At 38.4% G+C, this 13121-nt stretch overlaps 1 protein-coding gene across 13 annotated transcripts in view; it reads right to left on the reverse strand.

Annotated features, from left to right (window-relative positions):
- The window catches only part of MBNL3 (muscleblind like splicing regulator 3), a 121112-nt gene that overhangs the window by 23596 nt on the left and 84395 nt on the right, over positions 1 to 13121 (reverse strand). The gene's annotated exons all lie outside the window — the stretch shown is intronic.

The following is a 13121-nucleotide window of genomic DNA, read 5'->3' on the forward strand; positions in this document are numbered from 1 at the left end:
AGGAACTAGAGATCAAATTGCCAACATCTGCTGGATCATGGAAAAAGCAAGAGTTCCAGAAAAGCATCTATTTCTGCTTTATTGACTATGCCAAAGCCTTTGACTGTGTGGATCACAATAAACTGTGGAAAATTCTGAAAGAGATGGTAATACCAGACCACCTGACCTGCCTCTTGAGAAATCAGGAATTCAGGTCAGGAAGCAACAGTTAGAACGGGACATGGAACAACAGACTGGTTCCAAATAGGAGAAGGAGTACATCAAGGCTGTATATTGTCACCCTGCTTATTTAACTTCTATGCAGAGTACATCATGAGAAACGCTGGGCTGGAAGAAGCACAAGCTGGAATCAAGATTGCCGGGAGAAATATCAATCACCTCAGATATGCAGATGACACCACCCTTATGGCAGAAAGTGAAGAGGAACTAAAAAGCCTCTTGATGAAGGTGAAAGAGGAGAGTGAAAAAGTTGGCATAAAGCTCAACACTCAGAAAACGAAGATCATGGCATCTGGTCCCATCACTTCATGGGAAATAGATGGGGAAACAGTGTCAGACTTTATTTTTGGGGGCTCCAAAATCACTGCAGATGGTGACTGCAGCCATGAAATTAAAAGACGCATACTCCTTGGAAGGAAAGTTATGACCAATCTAGATAGCATATTCAAAAGCAGAGACATTACTTTGCCAACAAAGGTCCGTCTAGTCAAGGCTATGGTTTTCCCAGTGGTCATGTATGGATGTGAGAGTTGGACTGTGAAGAAGGCTGAGCGCCCAAGAATTGATGCTTTTGAACTGTGGTGTTGGAGAAGACTCTTGAGAGTCCCTTGGACTGCAAGGAGATCCAACCAGTCCATTCTAAAGGAGATCAGTCCTGGGTGTTCATTGGAAGGACTGATGCTAAAGCTGAAACTCCAATACTTTGGCCACCTCACGCTAAGAGTTAACTCATTGGAAAACACCCTGATGCTGGGACGGGTTGGGTCAGGAGGAAAAGGGGACGACAGAGGATGAGATGGCTGGATGGCATCACCGACTCGATGGACATGGGTTTGGGTAAACTCCGGGAGCTGGTGATGGATAGGGAGGCCTGGCATGCTGCGATTCATGGGGTCGCAAAGAGTCGGACACGACTGAGTGACTGAACTGAACTGAAGACAGACTATCAATTTGATGATTCAGGCTGTCTCAAAATTAGCAAAAATCTCAAATGGTAAAAGTACAGAACCAAGAAGAGCCATTATTATATTTTCTAAAGCTATTGAATTAAAAGGAAAACTGGCAGATGAGTGAATTATCTAGATTACAAAATTATTAATCACTAATAAATACTGATCAATTAATAATATTTAGGAATAATGGACATGTAGCAATGCTTCCTGTTATAATAGCTCTGAACTTCTGTATTTTTTTCCTTCATTTTTGGGGGAAAATTTACTGGTTAACCTGGAATATATTTTAACCTTCTTAGGTTTGTTATATGTTCCAATCTCATGAAAACAAGCTGTAAATTAATTGGAAGTCTATATAAATAGTGCAAGGGGCTTGCTGAAAAAGCTTAGGGTTTGTAAGATTATACTGTATCATATTTACATTTTAAAGTTAGCATTGTAGATTTTACAACTATTTCCTCTTTGGTATAAACTTGATTCTATAATGCTGTTTATTGAGAAGAAGTAGGTCTTTTTTTTTTTTTCTTTTTTAAAATTCTCAACCCTTGGGCACAGCTGGAACTCCTGAGTTTCTTATTTATTTTCAAATGGACATTTCTGTTTTTCACCACCACCTCTGCCCCAGGGTAAGTATTCCATTTCATGAATTTGAACATTCAAGGGCTTAGCTTTATTTAACAGCCACCTGTTATATCAGGCAGCCGCAAGTTCACACATTCAATTTTAATAAGCAAATTTAATCCTTCCTGTACCTGTCTTGCAGCCCTTGATGTAAGTTGAGCTAAACATGAACCAACCTGTGGGGTAGTCTTAATTTTAAATAAAAAGGTACCTAACAGGTTGAATCTGATTTCTATATACAGCCCAAATTGACCAGGCACTTAAATATGTTTCAGATGTTCACTCAAGCCTACAAATCGTTTACTAAATATTTGAAAATATGAGAAAGCTTTTCTCTTAGAACAAAGGGTATGGATTTTCATCTTTCTTGAATCTTGTAAAACCAACAAGAATGATGGCAACAACTGACTATATGAATAAAAAGATCACCTAGACAATTATTTACCCTCAATGTGTCTTGCAGTATTAGCTGCTAGGGTAGGAATTCCCACAAGTTACTGGTTACTTGCACGTGTGTGTGTGCTAGTCGCTTTAATCACGTCTGACTCTTTGTGACCCTATGGACTGTAGCCCGCCAGGCTCCTCTGTCCATGGGATTCTCCAGGCAAGAATACTGGAGTGGGTTTCCATGCCCTCCTCCAGGGGATCGCCCCAACCCAGGGATCAAACCCACGTCTCTTCTGTCTCCTGTGTTGCCAGGCAGATTCTTTACCACTAGTGCCACCTGGGAAGCCCCAAGTACTTAGAACTATTGGGGCCTTAGGAAATGCATTCTAAAATTTGGCGAATTGTCTCTAGAACAGTGGCACCTAATATTTTTCAAGTCCTGAACTTCTCTGGGAGTCTAATAAGAGCTGTGGACCCTGCCCATGGAAAAATTCATATGGGTACAAACTGTGATCTCAAGAAGTTCAAGGACCTCATGAAACTCACCCCGGGATTATAGAGTACTTACTGTTCAAGAGCTTGTGTTCTAGGGTAATAGTTGGCAAACCACAGCCCCTGAACCAATTCAGCCTGCCCTGTTTTTGTATGGCCAGAATGCTAAGAGTGGTTTCTCTATTTTGTTTGTAGTTGATATATACAATATTAGTTTCTGGTGTACAGCAAAGTGGTTCAGTTTTATATATTATATGCATATACTTTTAAATATTATTTCCCATTTTGGTTTATCACAGGGTATTGACTATAGCACCCTGTGCTATACAGCAGGACCTTATTGTTTATCCATTCTAGTTATAATAATAATAGCTTGCATATAATAATAATAGTTTGCAGTCCCAAACTTTCAATGCAACCCCCTCACCCATCCTCCTGGCAACCACAAGTCTGTTCTCTGTATCTGTGAGTCTGTCTCTGTTTCATAGATAACTTCCTTTGTGTCAGATTTTACATTCCACACATAAACGATATCATATGGTATTTGTCTTTCTCTTTCTGACTTCCTTTACTTAGTATGATAATCTTTAGGTCCATCTATTTGCTGTAAATGGTATTGAAAAGTTCCTTCCTTTTTATGGCTAATATTACATTATATATATATATATTCCAATATACACACAATTAGCTTTTATATATATATATGGGGTACTATAAGATAGCACTGATATGAACATAGGGCTGCATGTATCTTTCCAAAGTTTTATCTGGATCTATGCTTAGGGGTGGTATTCATGGATCCACGTCATTGTTGTTGTTTAGTCACTAAGTCATGTCCGACTCTTTTTTGACCCCATGGACTGTAGCCTTCCAGGTTCCTGTGGGCATGGGATTTCCCAGGCAAGAACACTGGAGTGGGTTGCCATTTCCTGCTCCAGGAGATCTTCCAGACCCAAGGTTTGAACCCACATCTCCTGCACTGGCAGGCAGATTCTTTACCATCTTAGCCACCTGGGAAGCCTGTAATAGATCATATGGCAACTCTCTATTTTTTAGATTTCTGAGGCACCTCCTTACCATTCTCTGTAGTGGCTGGACCAATTTACAACCCCACCAACAGTATAGGAGGGTTCTCTTGTCCCACATCCTCTCCAGCATTTGTTATTTTCTACATTGTAATATCTCATAACACATGAAAATTATATGCAATTCATGTTTCAGTTTCCATAAATAAATTACACTCTGCTCACTTGTAGACTGACATAACGAAAAGCATGGATATCTGTTTTTTCTCATTACAGAAGAACCTATGTAGTATCCTCAAATCTTGTCTCTTGTCCCACAAAGGCTGACCTATTTGTTAGTCATTTAGAGAAAATTTTGCTGACCCTCATTCTACAGGATTCAAAAATATAAAGCACTCAATTTCTGAAGTAAAGCGCTAATTGTATTAAAATCTATGGATGTGAATTTAATACTTGTAGCAAGATTACACAAATTGAAGAAGTCAGGCTTTAGAAACAAATAGTAAAGTGTTCACGTAAATGTTCTTTTACATAATTACTAAAATTCACATTCTTAACTATTTATTTATAGAATAATAACTACTTGGTAACTAAGAATGGGGAGAGAGATGGAATCCTGTAAAGGAAAAACTTTAGGAGCCACCGCATTTTGATCTTAAAGGATTCTGAAGCACCTTTGAATAATAATACAATTCAGTGAAAAACGATGCCTCAAATAAATATCTCTAGTTTACACAGACATCTTAGGAACATTGATTTATTACTTAAAATGAGTTATTCCTCAAGGTAGTATAAAGAAATAAAACCTAATAACAGCCTAGATCTCTTTGTAGTAACTTGAATAATATCCAGTGTCAGTAAAATTATTGTTGGATGAATGCAAGATACTTAACTCACTTAGGCTAATCCTGGCCTGAAGTCAATATCATAATTGAGGCCTTCCCTCTAAGCTCCTGTTTAAAGGTGGACAACTAAACATTTTCTTTTATAAGATGGATATGCAGATGACACCACCCTTATGGCAGAAAGTGAAGAAGAACTAAAAAGCCTCTCGATGAAAAGTGAAAGAGGAGAGTGAAAAAGTTGGCTTAAAGCTCAACGTTCAGAAAACTAAGATCATGGCATCTGGTCCCATCACTTCATGGCAAATATATGGGGAAACGGTGGAAACAGTGTCAGACTTAATTTTTTTGGGCTCCAAAATCACTGCAGATGGTGACTGCAGCCATGAAATTAAAAGACGTATACTCCTTGGAAGAAAAGTTATGACCAACCTAGACAGCATACTGAAAAGCAGAGACATTACTTTGCCAACAAAGGTCCATCTAGTCAAGGCTATGGTTTTTCCTATAGTCATGTATGGATGTGAGAGTTGGACTGTGAAGAAAGCTGAGCCTGAAAAATTGATGCTTTTGAACTGTGGTGTTGGAGAAGACTCTTGAGAGTCCCTTGGACTGCAAGGAGATCCAAACAGTCCATCCTAAAGAGGATCAGCCCTGGGTGTTCTTTGGAAGGAATGATGCTAAAGCAGAAACTCCAATACTTTGGCCACCTCATGTGAAGAGTTGATTCATTGGAAAAGACTCTGATGCTGGGAGGGATTGGGGGCAGGAGGAGAAGGGGATGACAGAGGTTGAGATGGCTGGATGGCATCACTGACTCAATGGACGTGAGTCTGGGTGAACTCCGGGAGTTGGTGATGGACAGGGAGGCCTGGCGTGCTGCGATTCATGGGGTTTCAAAGAGTCGGACACGACTCAGTGACTGGACTGAACTGAACTGAAACATGTGGTAACAATTTGTTGACTTGATTTTAATGCCAGAAATATAGCACTCTTAACTTTTAGCACTCATAATATCTTAATTTTATTACTCATTTACAAGCATTTATATAGTATAAAAAGCAGTCCCTTTCACCATCACCATGCATATTTCTATCCTTGGATAATCCCAAAGCACAATGAAATGTATCATTTTCATTTTCATCAGACTTTACTAGATGTTCACAAAGAGCACAAGTGAATCATTTTCAGTTTTTCCTTGGTCATCTCCACACTCTTTGACTGGTGTTACTGGGACACCGAAGGAGGCCCACATAATCTCCAGACTAGTTGATTGGTCCCTCAGTAATTGAGAGTGAACTTTATAAACAGATGCAAGCTGATAGTGGTGTTTATGTACTAATCATACTTGTTAATAAATAAGCCACTGTGGCCCAAAAGAGAGTGAAGAAAAATACATTCAAGAATCAAAAGTGAATAGTTATCCTCAACTAAACCTGGCTTTTCTGACCTTATTAATCATGGAAGTCTCCAAATAAGGGGAAGCATTGAAGGGAGGAAGGTAGGTGAAGGATTGATAGATTATTGTGGGTATCATAGGTATAAAGTTGAGCAAGCAAGAGGGAACAAGTTATGGTTTGGATCTCCCTGTAGGTGGTAAGAAGCTGTAGAGCAGGCCACGAATTATAACCAACAGCATAATAGCAGGTGATTCCTAGAGAAGGATCTGGTAAAAGGGTAAATGACTTTTTTCTTAGTTGGGGGGGGGTGGATTTTAACTTTGTTACTGAGACATGAACAAGAACTGCCGTAAAAATTATTTGTTGCTAAATCACTATATAATAACATTGGTAATTCAATTAACTTCAGTATAGCACTAGGAAAGAAAGTATTTTAAAAATCAATGACTACTTAATTTTAACAACAGGCATGAGAAAAAGGGTTTGGGGGGAAGGGGAAAATAACAAGAGCTGAGAAAAGCAAAAAAGCCACAGAAAGCCTGGAGACTAGAGATATCTCAATGCAAATCCATGATAAATGGATGCAAGGGGTTTTAATTATCAGCGGTTTAACAGAGCACCACCACCACCAAAACAACACAAAATAAAACAAAACCTTTAATGGCTCATATAAAAAAAAATCACTCTACAGAGGGGGAAAAAAAAAGCTCAAAGCTAAATAATACAAAGGATCAGGTAGAAATCAGAAACTAAGGGGATCAAAAACAAAAATTAATCCATCATCTTACTATTGCTAGATCATATATTTGTAGAGGATAGAGACTATTTCTAATTTACCTTTTTATCTGTTTCTTACTCTTTTAAATGCCTGGCATGAGTAGACACTCAAGAAATATTTAGTGAATTGAGTCAAAATGGATTCCTAAGCCATTGATTACTTTTAGGTTGACCAGTTACAAAAATCAAAATAAAAAACAAACAAAACAAGCACTCAGGGATCAAAACCAGTGGCAGAGAATTCCATCTGTTTTGCTCTCTGGTGGGGAAAACTTTAAGCAGAAGACCACTCCCAAACTGTCTTTTGATACAGATGTGAAATGCTACATAAAAACAGTATGAGAAGCACGGGGTATTGTATACACATACCTGCATGTGTGCATGCACACACCCACACATATGTATGCATGCAGTTTTTAACTGGAGTGGCTAAGTCATCACTATCAAAAGGTATCCAATGAAGAGTTTTGAAAAAAAAAAGAAAAGGTTTAGTGATATAGACTGAAATATACAACATATTACAAAAAATGTGGTTCCAGGGGACAAGTGAATTGCTAATGTGATATTCACAGAATGGCTGAAGAGAGGAGACTAGGTGAAGGAAGGTTTCAAATAATATTTAGTTCATCTATAAAGATTGTTATGGCTTCCCAGGTGGCCCTGGTGGTAAATAATCTGCCTGCCAATGGAGGAGACATAAGACACACAGGTTCGGTCCCTGGTTCGAGAAGATTCCCTGGAGAAGGGCATGGCAACCCACTCCAGTGTTTTTGCTAGGAGAATCCCATGGACAGAGGAGCTGGGCAGGCTATGGTCCATAGGGTCGCAGAGTCAGACACGACTGAAGTGATTTAGCACGCACATAAAGATTATTATGGCAGATTAGGATTATTGGGGGGAAAGATTACTGGGTGGGGAGGGCAGCCATGTTTTTTCACACTAGGTCTCCTCATGGCCCTGTCACTGACAAACCATTGAATTTTATTGATCTAGGCAACAGTATGGTGTTAAGAAAAAAAAAAATCCTCTCTAGGTGAGGCTACCAAGCATTGGGTTTGTTTCTTGTTGCTGCTGTGATTTCTTTATCCTCCGCCAGGGAAAATGAGTTTTCACAGACCTTCCCAACTTCCTGCCTTCATCTCGATGGCGATGAACGGCAAGCCATGGTGAGGTACCTGCTGGAGCTTAGACTGTGACCATGAGCAGGAAAGCTAATAGGCCCACATGGTCTCATTAGCACCCCACTCTCACCAACTGAGCTAACCGGCCCCAGATGAGTAAGACACAAAATGGGCTGAGAGACGATTACATTTTAATTTATCCCCTGGGAATATACAAGGGAGGATAAAGGGAGAGTGTTGAGATTGGTTACTATCAAAGAAACTACGCACTGTGAAAGACAGCATGTACAAATGCCCTCTATTTGGTGGCAGAAGTGTAGCATTTTCGTTTCACTGTATTAAACCGAGTTGGGACAAGGCAGCAAAGCTCCTGCTGTTGTGATTTCTTTTGTTTTACTGTTAAAGGGGCTTTAAGCTGTGTGACATACACAGCCTCAGGAAGGGACCTCGATAACTACTCTACCCTGGACCAGTAATTGCAATCAGGAATGAATCCAGGATCTGAGGGGCCTGCAGTTTAGGTTGTTGGGTAGAGGAGGGGAGCCTTAAGAACAAAGAATATACAAATATTTTTGGCAAATTTTATAAACACATTGCTAGGCCTCCTCCCAGGACCTTGGAAGGAGACCATGCAAATAAGGGGCCCAGAGCCTTCCTTTGCTAACCTCAAGGAAAGCCTGGGAACAATCTATAGAACAAACACATAATGTTAGGTCTCAGTTGCTATATCTAAAAGTAAAATCTTTTCTAATTTTTTAGAAAACTTAGTAAAATCTTGATAAAATTTGGGGCTCGTAGCATGGTACCACTTCAAACACTCCTGTGATATGATCTGATTAACCTCAAGCCATTGTGGATATTTACGACGTAATAGCCATAAATATATTAAGAGCATATTAATCTTATAACTACATAATGCCTGTCTTCTACTGACTTGAACATTTCACAACAATCACTTTACAAAATACTGAATGTCACTACATTAAGATGAAAGAGATTAAATGTCATCATTTATTATTTCATGAGTAGGTAAACTGAGAAACTCATTGAAGAATCTTCATTAACTTTCACTGTAACTTCTGTACTGACCATGAGACTGGTAATCTAGGAAATTTTAATAATTTTTAACAGAAGAGCCCTGAAAACAGGGAGATAGCAGAAATACTTCCGCCAATAGTTTATATGAAATAGAAAATCTATAACTCTGATGTGACTATGTAAAATGTATAATGTATCATGGTGAGGAAAAGATATTATCCTTTCATCTTTAACTATGAAATGATTTAGCATTTTCAAAAATTAAAAAGTAAATAAATATTTTGCAATTTTACTTCTATTCGTTTAAATCTGTCCTAGTCCAAAAGTGCACAGAGTAACATAATATCTTAGAGCTCCTATTTAATTAAATAAAAACACTTGAAACACTGGAGTCTAAAAATACTGATATTATTAATTAGTATATATCCCTTCCTCCTATCTACTGAACTTCCTACTTATCCCTGTTTGGTCCTGAAATGTCACCTCACCTTTATTCCTTAGTACAGTTTCAGATAGACATATAAGCTTGTTTCTTTTTTTTTTTTCCCATATAAGCTTGTTTCTGAGAAATGTATGTGGTAAATAGAATTGTAAAAATGATGTAAAATGGTGGGGAAGGTCTAGACAACATCAGATGATTCTATCTGCGATAAAGAAAAAGGCTGAAGTCCTGTGTTTATAGACTCGGTGGTTTGGAATACTATGACTTGGCCACAGGAATGCAAGCCATGAAAAGCATACAGCAGACCAGAGGACTTGGCACACTGCTATGGCTGAGCCAATAACCTCTATATAAATCATCAGGTGCATACACTCAACTGGGTCAAGTTTACCTTCATGTAAAGAACCGCCTCCATGTGAATCAACCACATTCAAACAGAGAAAGGAAAGGTATTTATTAGATTATACAAAATGTCTGATTCAAAAATATTTTTATAGCCTATAACATCATATCCACCACACACACACACACACACACATTACATGTAGCAGTGAGAATCCTTCCTTGGAAATTTCTTTCTGTAATGAATATTCCAAATTATGAGAAGATCTGAAATTCCAAACATTATCTGTTCTCAGAAGTTGGAACCCAGTGTGTCCGCTTGCCCTAAAATTCTTCTCCAGTGCTGTTTGTCTCTTAATTATGCCAAAGGGAGTTCTTAATTGTATAATTTTTTTTTGCTGTGAACATCAGCAGCTCTGTCTCTTAAACTGCACTGAAAAATACTAGGGAGTCACAGCCTTTGTGTCACTTACTAAACTTCCTCAATAAAGCTACCAAAAGCTTTCTGAGGTGGAATTTTATACTTGCAAATGTCAATTCAGATCTGTTAGATACAGTGAACAAACTTGCCTGCTACAGCAAGCATTCCACCCAAATTGACTAGGTGTGGCTTTTTTTTTCATTGTTCAGTCACACTGAACAGAATCTGTTCTCTGGCTACATCTAGGTTGTCATTCCCTTTATCTGTGGCCTTGTAATAAGCAAACCGTACTCAATTTTCCAAAAGCAGACATGCTCTTCCGGTATCCTAGAAACAGATCAAAGAGTGGTTTGTGGGAAGACATAAGGTTCAAGGCAGTGATACCAATGGGTCTTAATATGCAGGCAGACAAACAACAGGACTGGAAATTTAAACGTTAGCTTGAATATTTTAGGGAAAAGAATCAGATGATCAGAGCAGGAGGGATGTGCAGTTAGAAGGGATAGACAGTTGTTTAGGGAGACTAGGTACCAAAGAAACAAAGTAAAATTATATGTTACTTCCATAGTAAAATCAAGATCCATAATAAAGAAAATTTCTTTCAAGTCAGACTGGTAAATGTCACTTAAAATTGCTCACACTAGCTCAATGACAACATGCCCACAAGGCAGCTTTCTAGACCACAAAAGAGGATCATATCAACCATCTCGAGGTTAGCTTTTTGTACACATAATAACTGAAGAAATTAATCTTTCATCAGTTTATCACATCATAACAGCTATTGTTAAATAATCTACAAGGTAGAAAAGCAATTTCCAATTGTTCCCTGGGGTCTTCTAAGTAATGTCTCATGTCTTCTGCTATGCTACAAAATAAATAGTACTCCTGTGAGTCATAACAGTCATATTCTGCAGCCTGAAATTACCCTCATTGAAGAAAAAAGGGAAATGTATTCTATTATAGAAAGCATGGAGAATCAAATTAGAAAGCATAAGAAGCTGAAAAACTCAATGAATCTCTCACTGGACTCCAAAAAAGTCACTCCCTGATCAATAATGCATGAAGGGTTGAGACTTGGCATGGAGATACTCAACAGGAGGCTCAACAGAAGATGAATAGTCTGCCTTCTGTCTTTACCCCTATTTTACCCCAGGCTCTTGCTCTCTGGTTCTCTGAAATAGGGCAGTTGATTGATGTCCCTTGACCTTTGAAAAAATATAGGCTCCAGCTGCATACGAAATGCTGGGCTCAGGTGTGTGATAAAATCTGGCTCCTATTCTTTGCTCAGTCTGAAAATGGGACATCCCACAAGAGGCCAAGAGTGGTAACGGTGGGTAAAAGGCTCCCTTGCTTTACTCCCCATCTACTCACATTTTCTGGACTCACCAAGCATATTCATTTCTCTGTGGCTTTATTTATACTATTCTCAGTATCTAGAACACTTTCTCTTCCCTATCCCTTCAAAACCAAGAACAAACTGAAATGCTTCAGCGTTTGAAAGCTAAGGACAGAGTTTGGAGGAGTTCAACCATATAAAGTATTACTAAAGGTCAAAGAGGAACTCCAGGGAGCTCACTGGTGACATTCTGGGAACGAATTTATCAATGTAATTAATCAGCACTGAATTCCAAGGCGAGTATTTTTGGCAAACGAGTAAACACATGAAATCTATTTATTTTACTTAACATTTTCTAGACATCCTGGAAAAAGTATCATGGAACAAAATTTTAGTGACTTGTTAATGCCCCTAGGACCCGTTTTTTGCATTATTCATAAAGATGTACCAATTAAGGGGTGCCCTATCTACACAGATGTCCTTGAATTCTGAGAAACAACTTTGTAATGAGATAGGTTTTGCTGAGAGCAGACTGACCTACTCCCACACTTTCCATGTATCTAAATATTACGTACATCTTTCAGTTTTCAGTGTGTTCATTATATAGTAGTCACCAATGAAATGGGTTACAAATAAAGATAACACAACCCTTTCCAAGTACTAGCCTGATAATGGTTTAAAGGAAGTAGGCCAGCTGGAATTAGAATGAGACACCATGGAACCAAATATGAGACCTGGAAGAACTCAGTAGACAGGGACAGTTTTCAATTCCATCTCAAAGAGTCTAAGGCCAAACTGCAACTGTATATTTTAAGGTATTAAGACAAAATGAATTCTCTGTAGGACACTTAAATCACTTTTTAAGTGATCCATTTAAACTCAATGATCCAAATACTAGACATTGGTTTAGAATGACACCAAAATATTAATTTCACCAAAGGGAAACTCTGTGGCTAGGTTAAGTTAAAACCCCCATCAAACACCTGGCCAGTATCCCTCAAGACTGTTAAGGTCATGGGAAACAGAAAGACCGAGAAACAATCACAGACCAGAAGAGAGAGCACAGATAGGATTCAAATAAATACACTGATACCCTGGATTGGACACTGTAACAGAAAGAGCACACTAGTGAAAAATCTGGTGAAGTCTAAAGAAAGTCTGGAGTTTAGTTAATAGTAATGTGTAGATGTCAGTTCCTTAGTTTTGACAAATAAACTGCATATAAGATATTAAAAGTGGGGAAAACCAGGTGATGGGTAATATGGTAAGTCTCAGTACTATCTTTTCAACTTTCCTTTAAATCTAAAGTTATTTTAAAGTGAAAAATCTATTTAAAAGTAACAACAGAACTATCAAAGAGCAAGGAAATTTATCTGAATTAATATCCTAAATTAAAAGGTTTTTATGTAATAATCATCAAACCTCCTCTCAAAATGTCCCTGCTCCTTTTATTAGTATTCTTCGATAAATTACATTTTTTGATTTATTAATTTACTGCATTGGGTCTTAGTTCTGGCACTCAAGATCTTCAGTTCCCTGAACCAGGGATAGAAGCCAGGCCCCCTGCACTGGGAGCATGAAGTCCTAGCCACTAGAACACGAGGGAAGTCCCTATAAGCTACATTCTGGGTGCCTGCAACCCAGTGTTTAAATCTCACACCTGATTGCTCCCTTCACATGCATAACATCTTCGGAGTGTCAATTA

The sequence above is a fragment of the Bos indicus genome, chromosome X (genome assembly GCF_029378745.1).
Source record: "Bos indicus isolate NIAB-ARS_2022 breed Sahiwal x Tharparkar chromosome X, NIAB-ARS_B.indTharparkar_mat_pri_1.0, whole genome shotgun sequence".
NCBI classification, from domain to species: domain Eukaryota; kingdom Metazoa; phylum Chordata; class Mammalia; order Artiodactyla; family Bovidae; genus Bos; species Bos indicus.